The following is an 18,369-nucleotide window of genomic DNA, read 5'->3' as shown; positions in this document are numbered from 1 at the left end:
TCACTGGTGTGTTCAGCCGTGAATGTGAGTCATGTGACTCTCTCCTGGTACAAAGGAAACAGTTTATTGTCCAGCATCAGTGTGTCTGATCTCAGCATCAGTCTCTCTCTTCCTCTGGAGCTGGAATATCAGGATAAAAACACCTACAGCTGTGTGCTCAACAATCCCATCAGCAACCAGACTCAACATCTGGACATCACTCAACTCTGTCACACATGTGCAGGTACAGCAGAGCTGATATTAGTTGATGTCGGCGCTGATATTAATGTTTATTGACTGAGCTGATCTCAGTTTGGTGTTTTTATATTCCTCAGACTCTGTCCACCGCTGTGGTTCTACTGAAGCTGTGATCCGATTGGTCCTCTCTGCTCTGGTGGGCGTGGCTACTGTCATTGTTCTGGTTTATGACATCAGATCCAGAAGAGCTGAACTAGAGGTATGTTTGACTAGAAGTAGTGCTGCGCAGACCGATGAGCGATCGAAGAGTGATTTGAAAGAATAAGAAGCCGTCTGCTCTTTCCGGCTCTCGCGGTACGTTGATGTCATACACCGATCAGTCTGCACAGCGCCGCTTCAAATCAAACACACCTAAGATCAAGCACAGTTTTACACATCAGCTACATGAGTGATGATGTCATTTCTCACAAAATCCTGCATATATATAAATATTTGTGAGATTAATGTATAGCTTTATTCTTTTGCAATCTAAAGCAGAACGCTGAACTTTAAAGGTTCTTCAAGTGCATTTTTGTTCTTCTAGTGTTTTTCTTTCAAAATCACCTCAAATCACACTTGAAGGTAGTGAAGAGTTGCAAATATTATTGTATAGATCAGACATCTCTACTACTGAAGCTCTTCTACTGGCTGAACATGAACTCAATAAAACATTAAGCACTCTTTCCTTGCATTTTTAGTGTCAGATTCTTCATAAATCCAGTTTGAAAGACTTATTGTTCATATTTTCTCAGACAAGACACACAGATCTTACTTTATTACTGCTCTCTGTTTGTCATGTGTATTTGCTTGCCTTTATCAATGAAGTTTTCTCACTCTGAGCTTCAAGAGTCTCTGCATGTTTTACTTACCTCCGACAGTCAACGATAAAGTATTTAAAGAGCAGGTCATATGGTATTTTAAAGTGCTGGAGTCTGCTCTGATTGGTCAGCTGGCCAAGTCTGTTGTGATTGGTCTTTTAGTATACAATGCTTGTTGGAAACGAAACGCCCATTACCTTACTTATTTTTTTGCAATGGAGGGTTACATGTAAACAAAGACTCTATAAGCTTACAAAAATGACATTGGTATTACCTTATCAATTTGAGGCGGCAGGGATTATGCAAATGTGTGACCTTGTGACGTATATAGGTAACAGGCAGGTTAAGGTTAAGGCATTAGTTAAGGACTCGTTTAGGTGGTTTAGAATCATCTCGGCACAGAACAGACAAACAACACTGTCTCTGACCACACAAGCAGATACATTTTAAAGTACTATAGTAAAAACCTGCAAAACAATCAGCCAAAGTGCCCAGAAAGATGTACAGCTTTAGCTTCAGATGAGCCACTAGGGGCTGGTTTAATGGTTAGCTTGGCCAAATGGCCCAGAAATGAACCCCAAACAGTGGGTAATTTTTCAATGGAATTAGTTCTCAAGAATCGGAGTCTTTCCATTTGAATAACAGAGATCACGTCCATAATCCACATTTGAAAAGAAGGGGGTGAGGGTGACTTCCAGTTCTTAAGCACAAGTCTCTTAGCCACAATCATACACAGGGTTAGAGACTGCTGTAATGTCCCCAGGAGGCAGGAGGTGCGCTGTGAAAAACCAAAGATAGCAAGTTCCGCATAAATCTCTTTAAATCTCTCGGAATCGTCTCTTTCTTTTAAGAGACAAATGCTGTGTCCGAAAGCTCTAGGTAGGAAGGCATCAAGGCATGTCCGAATCCAAAGTTAGCTTCACTTCCTGTCTCATGAGATACCTTCACCTGATCAGTTTTTGAAGGCAGCACAGATGTATCCTTCGCTGCCTTTGATATCCCACAATCCTGTGCATTCCATTCCGTGATGGTTGATCTAAAAAAATAAAGATGGTGTCTGAAAGTTGCGTTTGGTGGTCAGTTTGTGTGTAAATGTATATTTCTGACTAACTTTTTGCACTTTTGATGTTAGTTCCAGCGAGAAATCAGTATTATAATAAATAGGCTAAATATTAATATATTTATCACCAAAACTTGTTTTATTTTGTTGTAGATCCTTAAACCGTTTTGCTGCCTCAGAAGCCTGTCTGAAATCAGTTTCATGAAGTGCCTGCCTCATATGCAAGCATTTGCTCAGATCAGAACTTTATTTCACAGTCTTTAGCAGCTTGACTGAAGTGTGTGAGAAACTGTTGCAGTGTCATGTTATTTTTGTCTCACTAATGCGGTGTTCACTTGTTAGTAGAGTAAGCATTTAGAGCAGTGTTTCTCTCCCAGGGGCCGGGGCCACTAGAGAGGTTTTTCATCCTCATATACTCTAATAGCAGCTGTAAGGACTAATGCAGTGTTTGAACAAAGTGAGCATTTAGCGTGTCACACCAGCGTCGTAATCCATAGCTGCTGAATATAAATCATTTGAAGATATCAGAGAACACTTTTCTACACACAGTTCTAGCAGCTAATCTGTTCCTGCTCCTTAAAGCCATTAGAAACTCAGAAACAATCAAGATATTTGATAAGAAATGAAGATAGTTAGAGGAGAGAGCAGAGCCAAACACTCTCAGGATCTGATGAGCAGATTAAAATGCTGCTTTAGGACACATTTCACATGTTATGTGTCAGTTTGTTTCTGTTGAAAATGACACCATGGATCTACAGGAAGTGGACGCCCTACTGAAGCTCAAAGTGACGATGTTCAGAGTGTTAATTAACCAGCCAAAAAACCTAAGTACCAGACAGTCACATGCATTAACACTTAAAGATGTGCAGTTATTTAAGATGAATGGGGAGTTTTACTTCATTTTACTACAGATCAGCTTATCTGTAATTGTATTGCTGAACCAGTTTTGAAGAGTTTGAGTGCTTAAACTTGTGCTAGATTGAAGTCAGTAAAAATATTCTTTGGTAATGTAACTCAACAGGCACCAGATAACATCAGGTTGACGTTGGACCCCAAAAAATTACAGTAGACAGATGTTGCATTTTGGTTGAGTATGAAAATTGGGTTGACATCATGCAAAACATGCAGCTAGTAAATGACATATTCAAACAAATGGTGAACACTATTACCAGTAATAAGGGTTTGAAATAAACACCCACTAAAAATCAGCTGGTGCGGGTAACGTTGTCAAATCACCAGCCAATTTGGCGGGTGTTACTTTTCTTCACACATTAAAGTCTAAGTTAATGTAAGCCAAATCTGTTAATTTAAAAATATAAAAATAGATGAACTAACATGATCTATTAAGGTGCAAAATGCATTTACCTACACATATTTGAGAATTAAGATATTTAATTATATAGTTAACAAGTTTGGGAATATTTCAACAAGTTCGGTGCTCCCTCAAATATACTAAGTGCATGACGCACCTGTAAGTAATTGGTTTGACAGATGTAGTTTGTTAATAACAGAGGAAGCATGTAATCTCAGTCTGTGAATGTTTCTCCTCTCAACTGTTCATCCAGCAGTCGGCACTCTGTGCTTCACAGGCTTTTTTGAGATGTTGGTTCACTAAAATGTTTAATGTTTTGAGTGTGATTTTCTAATCCTTGTTACTGTTGCAGTTAAAATATGAAAGTTGTTATGTAAGCTCATCATAATTCAGAAATCACTGATCCAGGCCTCTACACTTCTCAGTTTCTCCAGAAGAAAAGACCAAGGCAAAGTTATTATATACAAGTTATTGTGCACAGAGTGTGCACATCAGTGTCTGGTTTGATCTGTCGGTGGATAAACAGCTTCTGCTGGATGTTTCTGGTTGCTGAGTGTGTGCGTGCATGCGTGTGTGTGTGTGTGTGTGTGTGTGTGTGTGTGTAGTTTGTGATGGAAGCGTTTCTTCATTTTCTGTTCTGCTGATATGAACCTTGTAATCTTCTGCTCCACATGAAACATCTTTAGAAACGAAATGAGGTGAATCCATCAACAGTAGATTAAGATTCAGAGGTCAAATATGATTGACATCTCACAATGCTTAATAACACACAGTAGATACAGATATCAAATCCAACACTCATGCAACATTTCACTCATGCAGGACCAGAATTCATTTTAAAATCTAAGATCAGCAAAGGTTTGATCATTTTCATAACTTCCTCTGCTAAAGGAAACTGAGACAGAGTTTGAAGTCTGTTAAGAGAAGATTAAACAGATAAATAGGGTTCAGTCATGTTTTCAAACATTTTAAGCATCGCTATAGTGGGGTTTTCAGTGAACCGATGAAGAAAATGTCTCTGAAATCAGTTTGGTTCTGTTTGTGTTTATGCCGTCTGGTTGGTGAGTTTGAATTGTGTTTTTATGATTTAAGTTGCTTCTGTTCTGGTAGCATGTAATAAATTACTGATTAAATTAGTAAGGATCAACACTGTTATTCTCATATAGAAATGTCAGATCGGGTTTGAATTCAGGTCTGAAGTCAGTTCTAATGGATTCATTAAATAAAATAAATATGAAGCTCAGATACTCAACAGCATTAGTTTTAGTGTGACATTAAAAATTAAATTCTGTTTTTAGTTATTGTTCCATATATGAATCTGTGTGTCTTTTCATTTAACATCTTTTGTCTTTTTACTGCCGCAGAATATTCACTTCACATTTAAATGATTAAAAGTATGTTAGTGAAGCTTCATCAAACCAACCTAAAGTGATTTTAAATGTTTTATTAACAAAGTTCGGGAGGAGCACATTCAGATAATTATCCTAATTAACAAGATAAGAGATATATACACACACAGAATTATTGACTCCTTTCCTTAACGATTTTACTTAACTTCTCATCTTACTTATTGTCACAGTTATGGACTTCTGTTCTTACTGAGTTTCCTTATTTGGTCATGTTCCTTTTCTTGTTTAGTTAATTAGCCCCACACCTGTTTCTGTTTCCCACTGATTACGTTCCCAGTATTTAAAAATCTGTGTTCTCCATTTTTGCTTTGTCCGCTATTGATGTTTGAACATTTGGATTTGTGTTTGGTTGTGCCATTTTTTCTCCTGTGGCTCATTAAAAGTACTATTTTTGAGATCTCCTTTGTCGTGCGATTGCTTTACACACCAACACGTGTGACAGAATAGCGAACCTAACAAGTGAGTAAGTTTAGTGGTGTATTTCTTTTTTGTTTTGTTTTTCCCCTCTCCTGGCATGGCTTTACCAGCTGTCCAGCTCCTATGCCTGGAGCAGTTGGACCGTTCACTGGAGGACCACACCAAGGACTTTATCGATCTGGCATGTCTTACCCACTTCCCAGACCGTTCGCTCTGTTTTTTTTTTCATTACACCAGCCTGAGCGAGTGGTGTAAGGCACACCTACCAGCGAACAGTCCCAAAGAGGATTTCGTGGAGTGGGTGCTGGAGAATAATGGATCACCATTCACCGTCTGCCCCACTGAGGAGGATATCTCCAGCCCCACTCCCGAACCAGAGACCAGCCAGCCGTAATACCGCCGAACCCAACAACTGACACAACCCAATCCAGACTCAGAACATCAACCCGCCTCATCTTACCCAATCGTCGCCTGGGAGCCTGAGCCTCCAGCATTGTCTGACCAAGTGCATGAGCCGGCGACATCGTCCGTTCCCGAGGGAGTTTTGGTGGAGATCAAGGGCTTGGAGGAAAGCCCCGCCCACACTCCAACCACTGTGGGTGAGCTGCAACTGGTCACTGGACCATACTATGAGGAACTAATTGACATTTACCAGAGGGATTTAATAGATTGGTTCGGGGAGGGATTACCCTATTTTCCTGTGTCTCCATTGCCTGTGTTCCCCGGGGAGGGATTACCCTATTTTCCTGTGTCTCCATTGGTTCCGCCCAGCCCCGAATCTACTGTGTCTCCATTGGTTCCACCCAGCCCAAGTCCTGTGTTCCCTCCCAGCCTCCCTCTCCTGCCTCCTCTCAAACCAGCCAGTTCCTCAACCCTATCTTCGCTGGTGCCTGTCAGCCCCTCAGCTCACCCTCAGTCAGCGCCATCTGGGCGCTCTTATTCGCCTCCGGACTTCCAGTCTCCAGCTCCGCCTTGGTGTGAGGATCCCCTGTCTCCGCCTCCAGCCTCAGAGCCCTGGACTCCACCTTGGTCCTTTGACCCATTGGCTCCGCCTTGGCACTTAGCTCCCTCGTCTCCACCGTGGCCCATCATCCCACCAGCTTCACCAGGCTCCCTCGTCCCTCTGGCTCCGCCTTGGTCAGTCGTCAACCATCCGCCGGCTCGGGACTCCACTCCTCTGCCTTCGCCTTTTCACTACATCCCTCTGGCTCTGTCAGGATCCTCCTTTCCTCTGGCTCCACCTCCATCCTCAGTCACTCCGGCTCCACAACGGTCTTATGGAGAGCCTCTGCCTCGGTTGCCTGTGCCTTCAGCTCCGCCTTGGCCCTCTGGATCCTCCGTGTAACCCTGGCTCTCTGTCTGCTCGGCTCCATCCTGGGCTCCTCATCCATCGGTGCAGTCTCCGTCAGTTGGCCCCCTGGTGTTGTCGGCTCTTACTCCACCGTGGCTCCTGCCGCCGTGGACTCCACCGTGGGCCGCTATCCTGGCTGGCCTCTAGAATTCCATCTGGCTCCTCCTGCTCCGGGCTCCTCCCTCCATCCACTCCACCCTGGCACTATGGTCTATGCTCCCTCCATTGCCTGCCCCACGCCCGCCTCCTGATTCCCCACCCTCCCTCCGCTGGACTACTTCTGTTGGTGCGGGGACGCACCATTCCGGGAGGGGGCGAACTATCTATCACAGTTATGGACTTCTGTTCTTACTGAGTTTCCTTATTTGGTCATGTTCCTTTTCTTGTTTAGTTAATTAGCCCCACAGCTGTTTCTGTTCCCCACTGATTACATTCCCAGTATATAAAAAAAAAAATCTGTGTTCTCCATTTTTGCTTTGTACGCTAATGATGTTTGCACATTTGGATTTGTGTTTGGTTGTGCTCTTTTTTTTTTTTTTTTCCTTTCCTGTGGCTCATTAAAAAGTACTTTTTTTTTTTTTTTTTTTCTTTTCTTTTTTTTTTTTTTTTTGATATGTCCTTCGTCATGCGATTGCTTTATACACCAACACGTGTGACACTCATGTATTCCTATCCCATCCTGGGATGGGGGAGTACTCTGGGTTCAGCACGCCAAATACATATCCTTTACTCTATCTTATTATATGTAAGTGTGAACTTGTGAAAGTTTAATCTGTGAAAAACTCTGTTCTTCAGGTGGGTTTGGTTTAGTGGAAGTGAAGTATGTGAAGGAGGGACTTTCAGTCACTCTAAACGCCGGTCTTACTGAAATAAGGAATGGTGATCTGATTCAGTGGAAGTTTGGAAAAAAAAAAACTTTAATAGCTGAAATGAACAAACAGAACAACAGAATCACTGTATATGATGGTCCTGATGGGAGATTCAGAGACAGACTGAAGCTGGACGATCAAACTGGATCTCTGACCATCACAAACAGCATGACCGAGCATGCTGGAGTTTATGAACTACACATCAACAGTGTGATCAAGAGTTTCAGTCTTACTGTCAATGGTGAGTTAAATATCAGTTTCACCTGTTTAGTATTTTAATCACCACAAACATTATTAATCCAAATTCCATTTAGCTACTGTTGTTTAATGATATTTATTTCAAAATAAAATGTCGAACTATTTACTTCTGTAAACGACTGTCTAAATCTGTTAAACCCTGTTTGTGTTTATTTTGCGTGTCTGTGTTTGGTGATACAGGAGCAAAGTATTTGTCAGTAGAAACTGGGAAATCAGTTACTCTCAACTCTCTTCTTAATAAAATTAAGAAGAAAGATGTGATTGAGTGGAATTTTGGATATAATGGATATACTTTAATAGCTGAAATCAATAAACAGGCCAAAATAATCACTGTATATGATGATGTTCTTGACGGGAGATTCAGAGACAGACTGAAGCTGAACAAAAAAACTGGATCTCTGTCCATCACAAACATTTCAACTGAACATGCTGGAGTTTATGATCTACAGTACAACTATATCAGGAAGCTTCCTTTTATTCTCACTGTCTTCGGTGAGTTAAATATCAGTGTCACATTTTATTACAGCTGTAGATCTAATTACCTTAACTGTTTACATTAACAGCCAGGTTTATATTTAACTCTGTATATCAGATTCTACTTTTATACAGTCGTGGTTCCTCTCAAAGTTTCTTCCTTGTCTACTTAAATTTCTTCATTCATACTCATTTGTCTTTATTCTCTCACGTTTTTAGCTCGTCTGCCTGTTCCTGTCATCAGCAGAAACTCTTCACAGTGTTCTTCATCATCATCATCATCATCATCATCATCATCACAGCAGAATTGTTCATTGGTGTGTTCAGTGGTGAATGTGGGTCATGTGACTCTCTCCTGGTACAATGGAAACAGTTTATTGTCCAGCATCAGTGTGTCTGATCTCAGCATCAGTCTCTCTCTACCTCTGGAGGTGGAATATCAGGATAACAACACCTACAGCTGTGTGCTCAACAATCCCATCAGCAACCAGACTCAACATCTGGACATCACTCAACTCTGTCACACATGTGCATGTAAATAAGAGCTGATATTAGTTGATGTCAGCGCTGATATTAATGTTTATTGACTGAGCTGATCTCAGTTTGGTGTTTTTATTCCTCAGACTCTGTCCACTGCTATGGTTCTACTGAAGCTGTGATCCGATTGGTCCTCTCTGCTCTGGTGGGCGTGGCTACTGTCATTGTTCTGGTTTATGACATCAGATCCAGAAGAGCTGAATAAGATCATGGATGTATTCCCTTGTGACAAGCCTAAATTACAATGTAATTTCTCCTATAACAATTTTGTATATCATTTATTAATCTTCATTTTTACATATATTCTCAAATTTATATATTCATATGCTGGCTTTGATGCTCATTTATCAGCGACTCATTTTCATCCTAAAAGATTGTTTGAGAGCATAAAGTATCATTCACATATATGCTCAAAGTTACAAAAGTGAGTGTTATGATAAATACCATGATTCATCAATATTACAATGCCTTAACTTTTTAAACTTATCTTTTACAATCTTATGTTTGTTACAGTGTTATCTTTCATATTTTCTGGGGCTTTAAAGCAATTTAAAATGTACCTTTCTTGTAGTTGTTCAGATCAGATGTCTCTAATACTGAAGCTCTTCAACTGGCTGAACATGAATTGTCTTTCATATTTTTTAAAATCTAATTTGAAAGCTTTTTTTGTTCATATTTCCCTCAGATACATAAAACAAATGAATAAAGAGACACTCAGAACTCTCTTTACTACTGCTGTCCACTTATCATCTGTATTTGGTTGTCTTTATCAATAAAGTTTTTATTCACTTTGAGGTTCAAGAGTCTCTGCATGTTTTATTACAGTTATTATGTTGAGCGCCTCCTGGAGGAAACATACTTTATTTAGATCATTCTTACATTGTTCAAAAGGATTTCTTTAATATACTGAATAACATAGGCTACATTCATGTAATGAGTTCTTTTTCCCATATTGACTCTTTTTTCATGAGGTTCTCAGAAGCAGAAGTCTGCATAACATCTGTAAACTTCTACAGCAGATTTAGTTTTTGCGTTTTCATTTAATCAAACATCAAAAAAAAAAAAAAAAAAAAATCCATGACTTTTTCAAATGAGTAAAAAAATACAGAAAGATTACGGCAGTCAAAAGAAAGAAAGGTGTCGAAATCACGGTTATTCCCTCAGAAACACCCTCACAGCAGTGTTTATATGGTTTTGGAGTCAGAATTGATCCTGCAATATTTTCCTATTTGCTTTGTACAGAATCAGTCAGGATAAACAGCTTCTGCTGGATGTTTGTTGTCGCTGTGTGTGTCAATAGTTTGTGGTAGCGTTTTTTTTTTACCCTAGTGCGATAAACTCTTGCGTGTGCGCACTTTCACTGCATTATGTGATCTATTAAAATACAGTTGACCACAAAAGGCAAAATGAGGATAAATTGAAAGAATGAATGGCCTTTAATACCCTAAGCATAAAAAGATGTCATGACTGAGTTATGCAATATCATGCGAGCAGGATATCAGCATGATTGCAAATGTGATATTGATTTTATGTTCTTCTGTGCCACTTCTTCAGTGCAAAGATTTTGTTGATTCTGATTTAATTTGATTGGTAACAGCACTATAATCTTTAGTCTTTCCTGATTGAATTTATTTAGTGTTAGAATTTTATATAAGAGATGATACATCATGTTGTAGTGTTTTCAGACATTTTTATGGTTACAACGGAGAGGTTTTCAGTGTACTTAAGAAGAAAATGTTTCTCAAATTATTATTATAAATCATTTATTAATCTTCATTTATTTTGAATCGCTTTATTTATTCATCTGCTGGTACTGATGTCCATTTATCCACCCTATAGAAGATTATTTGTGAACAAAAAGCAACAAATCCTGAACATAAAAGCTCTCTCTTTTCATTTTTCAGTGTCAGTTTTTTTTTATTCAGTTTGAAAGACTTTATTGTTTGTATTTCTTTCCGTTAAGACACACAGATCCCACTTTATACTGCTGTCCATTTGTCATCTGTATTTGATTGTCTTTCTCAATAAATATTTCTCACTCTGAGATTCAAGAGTCTCTCCATGTTTTATTACATTTATGACGTTGAGCCCCCCCTTGTGCTTTTCAACCTAAATATGCGTGAATTGCTCCTCAGTCTCATTTATTAGATGTATGTGGTCAGTAGTTTTGGTCAGTAGAAAGGTTTCTTCACTTAATATGAGTGTCTGTGAGATTTATAAAAAAAAAAAAAACTGACCTTTTTCAGAGAATGTGAGCAGATTTTTTCCAAACTCAGTGAAACATGAAGTTTTAATGCAGTCCTGAGCAAGTAGTGGCTGGTAAATATATTTCACTGCAGAGTGTCACTAAACAAAGCAACCATGATAGCTTGTGAGAAATGTGATGAAGCTCATTCACCTAGTTTAGAACACAATTATTCCATTATTTTATTGTGTTAAATGTTCTAATAACTATTTTACAATATTGTATGTTTATGCTGAAATTCCTAATACTTCACTACTGGAAAAATTGAGTGTCAGTCTAGAGTCTACGAGGCTCTGGTAAAAACAACATCTCGTAACTGAATATCTTCGTCATCTCTGAAGTCACAGCCTTTAGCAGCTTTTGTAAAATATGTGAGAAACTGTTGTAGAGTCTCACCTTGTTTTAGTGTGACCGTCTCACTAATGCAGTTTTCGGAACAATCAAATATCACTTTCATACATACAGTTCTAGCAAGCGGTCTGTTCCTGCTCCATAAAGCCACTAGAGAAACTCTGAAATCAGTCTGAGAGAAGAAACAATTAAGACATCTCTGTTTCTCACGACCACTTCAAACAAATCAAAAACGAACCTAAAATCTCGGAACTCAACTTAATAAGGATTTGCAAAAACAACGCAATCATATAATGAACTAATCTGACGTGGACCAATCCATAATGCCACACAAAACCGAATTAAAAACACGCCAACCATTACAAACACAGAAACATTGTCTTATCACAGCGATGTCTTTACCATGGTAAAACCAAAACTTGTTTCACAATTGTGCTACACTGTTTCAAAAACACTGACAGTCTGCTTTTTCTTTGCTTGACTGCTTCTATGACAGGCAGACGAGCTGGAAAAACATGAAACCACAAACACAGTAAGAACACAACTCAATAAAACATTTACCACCAAAAAAAACATTAACCAAAATCGAATGAGAAAATAAACTAAAACATAAAAAATCTGTCATCAAGGTCACACTTAAAATCATCATTCCATATGTGTTCCAATTCGTAAATCATGTTTTGCTGCAGGAGCCATTTACAGACGTTGCTCTTTCTAGTGTTTTTTTGCAAGCTACTGGTGATGGTTTCTACTGGTTTCTTTCTCATTTGTTCCTCTAGTTCAGCTGGCTTGTATAAATATTATTATTTCATCACAGCATGTCTCATCCAACTTCACGATTTCTGTCTCAGGTTTGTTTCTATACTTTTGTTTTTTTTTTTTTCTCATGACTTGAGACGAGCTGGAGGCATGTGAAGGTATTTTTAATTATTACTTTTCCTTCCAAGACGAGGAAGAAACCATGACTGATCAATGGCATGTGAAGGTATTTTTAATTATTACTTTTCCTTCCATTATATTTATGTGCTTTTGAAAACTAAATGTCCCCAACACTTGGGCCAAAGCTAGTGTGTTGTAATAACAAATAAGGAAACAGAACTAGACAGCTGTCTAGGTTTGTGTATATATTTAACCTCATGACTTGAGTAGCAAGCTGAAGTATCAATGAAAAATAAATTACAAAGAGAAAACAGAACATACATATAGAACAATCAGCAATACATTTGGCAACTGGAAAGCAGTAGTAAGTGAAGTAGCTTACTATAGATAGCGCAAGCTGAAATAATCATCATTTATTATGAAAAATACTAAAAGAACAAAAGACATACTTGTAGAACCTTTAAAGTTCATCTTTCTGCTATAGATTTCAATACATTCTGAAAAAGATGAACATATCAAGGCATAAATTAATAAATTTCACAAATATGTTTAAATGCTAAATCAGTTTGTGAGAAATTACATCATCAATCATGTACCTGATGTGTGAATATGTGCTTGATCTTGTTCATATCTTCAGGATCTGATGTCATAAACCAGAAGAAGGACAGTAGCCACGCCCACCAGAGCAGAGAGGACCAATCGGATCACAGCTTCAGTAGAACCACAAGCGTGGACAGAATCTGAGGAATAAAAACATCAAAATGAGATCAGCTCTGGCAATAAATCCTTACATTTATGGAGTGCTCTCATATCTGAACATGTGTGACAGAGTTGAGTGATGTTGAGTTATGTTCATCCAAGTCTCTACCTTTCTCTCACAGAACAACCCCCCAGACAACAACAAATCTGGTTACAAAAGTGGCCACTTAACTGAGACTGCCCTGCTTTCGGTTATTGAAGCCATGAGACTGGCAAAAGCAGCTTCCAAATCTTCAGTACTCATCTTGCTGGATCTGTTTGCTGCTTTTGAAAAAGTCATGCACTCCAGTGGTTCAAGTCTTACTTCTCAGGTATGACCTTCAGGTTGTTTTGGAGGTGTGAGGTGTCTAAGTCGCAACATCTAGTTACTGGGGTTCCTCAGGGCTCAGTGCTTGGACCATTTCGCTTTTCAATTTACATGTCATCACTAGGATCCGTCATGGTTTTTCCTATCACTGCTATGTTGATGACAAACTCAACCCACCATTCCAAATAAATAACCTCACATTAAATTCTTCAACTCACCTTCAACTCACTCTTGCAAAGAAAGATCTGCTTGTGAAAGTGACGTGACATGTGGCCAAATATGGTGTCCCAGTACTTCTTCTCCACAACTTCTTCATTTAGCAAGGTTCATCAATCATAACTCTTTCCAGGACAGCCAGGAACCTCTGAGTTTTGATCAATGGTCAGTTAAACTTCACAGACCACATTGCTAAAACTGTCCAGTCATGCAGATTTTCCGTACATAACATTAGGACGATCAGGTGCACCCTATTGGAACAGCCCACACAACTCCAATCTATCCAAGCTCCTATTCTCTCCAGACTGGACTATAAATGCTCTCTCGCCAGGCCTTCCAGCATGTACTGTCAAACCTTTGCAACTGATCACATATGCATCAGAGAGAGTGGTCTTCAACAAGCCAAATGGAGCACACATCACATAATTTTAGGGCTGTCAAATGATTAATCACGATTAATCACATCCAAAATAAAAGTTTTGTTTACATAATATATGTATGTGTACAGGGTATATTTATCATGTATATATAAATACACACACATAAATCATATATTTAGAAAATATTTACATGTATATACATTTATATATTTATATTCTTATATTTTATATTATATATAAATATATTTAATATATAAACATAACATATTCTTCTTAAATATATACATGCATGTGTGTGTATTTATATATACATAATAAATATACACAGTATACACACATATATTATGTAAACAAAACTTTTAATTTGGATGTGATTAATCGTGATTAATCATTTGACAGCCCTACATAATTTAGATTTGCAAAACATTGGAAATCTTTTCTTTGTACTTTTGTTAATTAAATAAGGGTTAAAGAGAATGAACAAATTACATATTCTTGATTTTAATGCATGGCAAAGGTGACATGATCCATTACATCATTGTTCTCCAATATGATTTGTTCTGCATATGTTTAATTCAGCAAACTTTCTTCTGTTACTAGTTAAAAGATACTTTAACTTGTTACTCAAGTCATGAGGTTAAATATATACACAAACCTAGACAGCTGTCTAGTACTGTTTCCTCTTTAGTTATTACAACATACTAACTTTGGCCCAAGTGTTGGGGACATTTAGTTTTCAAAAACATATTAATGTAATGCAAGGAAAATAAATGTTTGTGATTAATTAAAAATTTCCTTCACATGCTATACTTTTGTCCAATTTTGATCTCCTTGAATATTTCCATTCATCCTTCATTCTCTCAACATTAAAAACATGCATATTGAATGATATTTAGAAGATACAAAATAAACACATAAAATAGAAGAAATGCTATTATAGATGATGTTACATTAAAGACATGCATATTGAATGATATTTAGAAGATACTAAAGCCGCCTAGAAGAGCAAATGAGAAAGAAACCACCACCTGTAGCTTGCAAAAGCCAAGGCATGGGTCATATAGCAAAACATGATTTGCGTATTGGACAATACATGAGTGTGACCTGGGTTACAGATAGTCTCTGCGAGCTTTTATTACGTTTTACACATGCACATAAGATGATTTAAGTATTTCTGCTGAATTTCCACTGGTTTTGACTTAAACTGCTTCAGACAACCTGTTTGCTGATTGCCCGAATTTTGCCTGTTGCTGGTTTTGAGTTTGAAAATGTAAGATCAGCAAAAGCTTGTTGATTTTCATGATGTAAAAGAGGAGGGACGTCTGAGAGTAAACAGTGATGGAGGTTAGGGGAGGATTCACACACAACCAGATAAATATCACCATCCAGTCGTGTTTCAAACATTTTAAGGGTTGCTTTGGAGAACTGATGAGAAAAATGGCAATCAAATTCATTTTGTTCTGTTTGTGGCATCTGGTTGGTGAGTTTTAAATGTGTTTTTATGGCTTCAGTTCTTTCTGTGAAAGATTCACTGTTTGTTTTTCTAAATGGTGGCTCTATAAAAACACTGAAGCTTAAACAGCAGCAGCTTTAGTTTCACTGTTACGCGATTCTCATCTGAAGTAAAAGTGTTTTCTGTGTATATTGTTGTTTGGAGCTCAAATCAACTTCATCAGTAAATGGGTTTCATTCAGAATCACCACAAAGATGCATTATTAATCATTTTTGTAGTCTGGAAATTGTCAAATGTAATTTTCATCATAATCCATCATACAGTTATTAAAAGATCTATCATTTAAACAGAAGAATCTTCTGTTTGTTCTTCAGGTGTGTTTGGAGATTCAGATGAAGTGAGGTCACTGTTTGTGATGGAGGACGATTCGGTCACTCTAAACTCTGGTCTTACTGAAATACAGACAGATGATGAGATCGAGTGGAGGTTTGGACATACCAACTTACTCATAGCTGAACTCAGTATGAAGTCCAGTATGATCCTTTTGTATGATGGTGATGATGGGAGATTCAGAGACAGATTGAAGCTGGATCATCAGACTGGATCTCTGACCATCACAAACATCACAACCACAGACTCTGGAGTTTTTACAGTAAACATCATCAGCAAAAGCAGAGAGATCAGATACAGATTCAATGTTACTGTCTATGGTAAGTAACAGTTACAGTCATAGGTCGGAGCATGTGTAAGGCCATGGGGTCTTAGGGCAAAAATGCCACTAAATTGGACAAAAATGCCTCAAAATGCTGATTTTGTACTGTATTTCAGGTGTTTTTTACAGTGTTTTGCATTATAACCAATCAAACAAGATTCTGTTGAGCTTAGGAATACAATAGCCAATCAGAGGTGTTCAGATGAGTCATCGCTGAATCTCATCAGCTTTGTTGAATGCGCGCATATTCCATAATTGAATTTTTTATTTATTTATTTATTTATTTATTTTTTGAGAGTGCGATAGATCAATGTTAGTGATAATGTCATGTCTGTACATAATTTATTCGATATTTGAATAACCGTGAGAAGGAAACGTTCTATAGGCTAATTATTAATTTCTAAGGTTTTAATTAAATTGTTATCAAATTAAATACAGTCCTTAAATTCAGTCCCATTAAACATATTTTATTAGCCTACATGACACCCATGTCTGGTTCTTGCCTAAAAAGACAGGTTTATGATGTTTGTAGTTAATAGATTTGGCTGCTTTTAGCCTTACCCTGGAGTTGGTTCACCCTCCACCTAACTTACAGTCTTCTTTGTGCTGCCAGCTTCATACTTATTTACATAATTACTACATAATTTTCTTTAGGTGTACTTACACAAATATTTTTTTTCCTAAACATTTATAAAGCAAGCTATTTAAGATCACATGCACAGTTTTTCATTTTGTCATTTTGTTTGACATTTTCCTCTCTGACAGTGCAATCTTTTTAAACATGAATCTATTATAAATCTTGGGAAATGAAGACTAACAGTATCAGCATTAAACACACTGACGAACAAAACAGGCTCTTAATAACCTTTACCTGCCATCAACATAAACTCCTATGTTTTCAGCTCGTCTGTCTGTTCCTGTCATCAGCAGTAACTCTTCACAATGCTCTTCATCATCATCATCATCACAGCAGAATTGTTCATTGGTGTGTTCAGTGGTGAATGTGGGTCATGTGACTCTCTCCTGGTACAAAGGAAACAGTTTATTGTCCAGCATCAGTGTGTCTGATCTCAGCATCAGTCTCTCTCTACCTCTGGAGGTGGAATATCAGGATAAAAACAGCTACAGCTGTGTGCTCAACAATCCCATCAGCAACCAGACTCAACATCTGGACATCACTCAACTCTGTCACACATGTGCAGGTACAGCAGAGCTGATATTGGCATTCATTATGTGGCTTTCTGGAATACGTGATCCAGATATTGTCTCATAAACACTGCCGTCCATAGCAACATGATTTTGCCTTGACTTTTATGTCTCTTGTATCACAGCACAGACTTGCACTCTCTCGATTCATATATCAGAACCAGAGATTTGGAGCATGTATCAAACAGCCAAAGAGCGTTTACTTTAGTGATTTAATAGTTTTCATCTTCTTCTGTTTGTTCTTCAGGTGTGTTAGGTGATTCAGATGAAGTAAGGTCAGTGTCAGTGATGGAGGGAGGGAGATTCATGATCTTAATGAAACACAGAGAGCTGATCAGATATTGTGGACCGTAACGTTTGAACCGAACAACTTGCTCATAGCTAAACTCAGTAGATCGCAAAGTATGATCTCTATATATGATGCTCTTGATGAGAGTTTCAAAAACAGACTGTAGCTGGATCATCAGACTGGATCTCTGACCGTTACAAACACCATATAACAATAGTTTTCTTACACAAATAATTATTTAATAAGTATTTATTAAACAAACCACTTACTCATAAGATCATTTTCTTAGTCTATCAGACGGATGGACACGTTCACTCTAATGAATCGCTTTTTAGCCGAACAACAACTGATTTATATCCCATAATACTTGATTGGCTCATTGATTCTGAATGATGTTCAGGTCCAATGCATCATCAGATCTCGTGATGAATTTGCAGCAGATTGTCATTTATCAGGCTTGTTTTCTCCTTTGACTCTTTGTGTCTGTGTTTGTCTGACAGGAATCTGAGATGACGATGCGTTTCCGCTCAGAACGATGATCAAACTCTCTGTGGTTTCTCACAAACGATGTTCTGACCACAACAACTGCATCTGCCTTTACACTTACTGTTTCAAATATAATGTGATTTTAGTATATTGTTATCCTGACTGATAAATGCTCTAGATTATTAAAGAACAGAGTTATTTATGTGTCTGCCTGCCCTCGTTAATAAAGTTTTCTTCATACTTTATTACATTATACCGAGCGCCCACTGGAGGAATACTAACTTTATGTATTTTATTTTAATTTATGTATTTTATTTTAATTTTCAGTAAAGCACAACATACGGAGCTTTATATCATTTTTCTAA

The 18,369-nt window shown here is 37.9% G+C and overlaps 1 pseudogene; it reads right to left on the bottom strand.

The window, feature by feature from the left end:
* Positions 1 to 12,553: 12,553 nt before the first annotated feature.
* The window catches only part of LOC122134950, a 28,575-nt pseudogene continuing 22,759 nt past the window's right edge, over positions 12,554 to 18,369 (bottom strand).

The sequence above is a fragment of the Cyprinus carpio genome, chromosome A22 (assembly GCF_018340385.1).
Source record: "Cyprinus carpio isolate SPL01 chromosome A22, ASM1834038v1, whole genome shotgun sequence".
Taxonomy (NCBI): domain Eukaryota; kingdom Metazoa; phylum Chordata; class Actinopteri; order Cypriniformes; family Cyprinidae; genus Cyprinus; species Cyprinus carpio.
This window is presented reverse-complemented; position numbering and strand designations above follow the sequence as displayed.